Here is a 3,401-nt window from a genome sequence, read left to right on the forward strand (position 1 = left end):
TCTGGTCTTAAAAAATTCTGAAAAGACTCTCTGATGTTAGAGATAATTGCCACAATCAGGTTTTATAAGAATTGATGGGAAATCTGTCAGCACCTGAGGCTTTTCCTAGGTTTGTGGCTTAGATTTGGGGTCTCTCACTTTTAATGATATTGTGTTGTCCAACTGATTGACTTAATGGAGGGAGTGAATTGAAAGTCAAGCCTATCCATTTTCTGTGTGCTATAGCATAGAAAAAATCATGTTGACTAGATTCGAAAACATTTAAAAAATATTAAACACCTTTAGTTTGTCTTTCTGAATTATTGGGATAGTTTAATTTGGCTTGTAATTTACTTGCCTCTTTTGCAGTTTGCTACTCTGTATATCTATAAATTAATCAATAGCTGAGGTGTTAGAAATGGGAATTCTATATAGGCAGTGATATTAATATAGAAAGGAGACTGTGTATTTCCAATTCCATGTGCAATCCCAGAGATGACAATATTCCTTTTAATTAAATGAACAATGGAATAAATTGGGATGATAGGTCTATTTATTTAATTTACATTCTAAATATATGACATAATTGAGCATCTTAAAAGCTAGAGCCTAATTTTGCTTTATTATGTCCTATCAATAATTGTTATTACTAATGTACTAAGCTCAGGTTAATAACAACACGCTATTTAAAGATAATGAATTGTTTGGATTGAATTGGATATGCATGCAACTCTCAAAATTTTCTTTAATGTCAGTCTTTATGTGGATCTGCTCAAATGTGTTTCAGCTGATGATTTTTTTTAATTAAGGGCTTAGACATATATACTGATTTAAGAAGTGGATACTGATTTAGTGTCTCATAGGCAGAATGTGTCTAAAAACAAAGTTAAATAGAGAAAGGCAGTTTAAGAAGTGGAAGTGAACTTGTGCAAGCAATCTCAAGAGAGAAACAGAGAGACACAGAGAGAATGACCAATGTCATTATTTGGATCTCTGAATCACCAGTTCATAAAAGTAATACCATCCTTTGACCTTCCATCCATGTTAAACAAATTTCATTTTTGCCTAAGCTTTTTGAATAGAATTTCCCTAGATAACATACCCTGATTTATACACCAACTTAATGATAGAATGTGTAAATAAAGATTGATCAGTTAAAGACAACTGCAAACTCTATACTCTACTATTTACCTGGATGACCATGAAGCAGAAAAATTATGAATTCCTGACAGATAGAAGTATTTTATTGAAACTAGTCAACAGTGGAGCTCAATTTTCCTAAACTCCTTTAAAAGGGATAGATTCAAGGGAGGTGCGCTCAAAATGTCAAAATGACTTTGACTTTTATTACCAAAGATCTTTTATTTTGAAAGAAACACAAAAGATAAGCAGAGTGAAGTAGTACAGTGTCTGTAAAATTTATTTTCCACTTCTGCTGCTACTTCGGTAAAGTTAAGAAAGGGCAATACAGTAATCTAGAAATAGTTTAGAGTGTAATTTGGTGGTAGATGTTGAAAATATATTGTACTGTTATTGATGGCTCTGGATCATTTATGCATATCCTTTGCAGTATTTGAAATGATGGTCGTAATGAAGATTGAGCAAGATTTGGGGTTTATTTGCTGAAGGTTGGGACTAGTAGGCAACCACAAATATCTATTTGCAATTCTTTGATATGCGTAAGGAGCAGGCACCTTCATTCACCTATTCATTCAACAAATATTTACTGAGTACTACTGTGTGAAGCACTGGGGATAAAAGAACAAGGCAGAGATGTTCCCTTTCCTCAAAGATCTTACAGCACAGTAAAAGCATGTAAACTATATAATAATTTATTATTTCATAATATAAATTATAATGGGAGTAATAATGGAGGATGTAAATCACATGTAAGTAGCATCTAATCCTGATTTAGAGATTTAGAGATTTAGAGATTCATAGAAGGCTTTCTGGAGAAATGGTTGCAAAACTGATTCTGGAAAGACAAGTAGACATTAGACAGGAATAAAGTCAAGGGAATGATATGGATAGATGAAACAAGATGTGCAAAAGTCTAGAAGATAGTAAACCTTATGCTTTATAAAAAAATTAATTCAAAGTGAATCAGAGGCTTAAATGTAAATTGTAAAGCTACAAACTTTTATTCATTTTTATTTTATTTTTTATTTTTATTTTTTTCAAAATATGAAATTTATTGTTAAATTGGTTTCCATACCACACCCAGTGCTCATCCCAAAAGGTGCCCTCCTCAATACCCATCACCCACCCTCCCCACCCTCCCACCCCCATCAACTCTCAGTTTGTTCTCAGTTTTTAAGAGTCTCTTATGCTTTGGCTCTCTCCCACTCTAACCTCTTTTCTTTTCTTCCCCTCCCCCATGGGTTTCTGTTAAGTTTCTCAGGATCCACATAAGAGTGAAAACATCTGTCTTTCTCTCTATGGCTTATTTCACTTAGCATCGCACTCTCCAGTTCCATCCACGTTGCTGCAAAGGGCCATATTTCATTCTTTCTCATTGCCACGTAGTACTCCATTGTGTATATAAACCGCAATTTCTTTATCCATTCATCAGTTGATGGACATTTAGGCTCTTTCCATAATTTGGCTATTGTTGAGAGTGCTGCTATAAACATTGGGGTACAAGTGCCCCTATGCATCAGCACTCCTGTATCCCTTGGGTAAATTCCTAGCAGTGCTATTGATGGGTCATAGGGTAGGTCTATTTTTAATTTTCTGAGGAACCTCCACACTGTTTTCCAGAGCGGCTGCACCAATTTGCATTCCCACCAACAGTGCAAGAGGGTTCCTGTTTCTCCACATCCTCTCCAGCATCTATAGTCTCCTGATTTGTTCATTTTGGCCACTCTGACTGGCGTGAGGTGATATCTGAGTGTGATTTTGATTTATATTTCCCTGATGAGGAGTGACGTTGAGCATCTTTTCATGTGCCTGTTGGCCATCCGGATGTCTTCTTTAGAGAAGTGTCTATTCATGTTTTCTGCCCATTTCTTCACTGGATTATTTGTTTTTCGGGTGTGGAGTTTGGTGAGCTCTTTATAGATTTTGGATACTAGCCCTTTGTCCCATATGTCATTTGCAAATATCTTTTCCCATTCCGTTGGTTGCCTTTTAGTTTTGTTGGTTGTTTCCTTTGCTGTGCAGAAACTTTTTATCTTCATAAGGTCCCAGTAGTTCATTTTTGCGTTTAATTTCCTTGCCTTTGGGGATGTGTCAAGTAAGAAATTGCTTTGGCTGAGGTCAGAGAGGTCTTTTCCTGCTTTCTCCTCTGGGGTTTTGATGGTTTCCTGTCTCACATTCAGGTCGTTTATCCATTTTGAGTTTATTTTTGTGAATGGTGTGAGAAAGTGGTCTAGTTTCAATCTTCTTCATGTTGCTGTCCAGTTCTTCCAGCACCATTTGTT

Source organism: Panthera uncia, chromosome B4 (genome assembly GCF_023721935.1).
Source record: "Panthera uncia isolate 11264 chromosome B4, Puncia_PCG_1.0, whole genome shotgun sequence".
Lineage (NCBI taxonomy): Eukaryota > Metazoa > Chordata > Mammalia > Carnivora > Felidae > Panthera > Panthera uncia.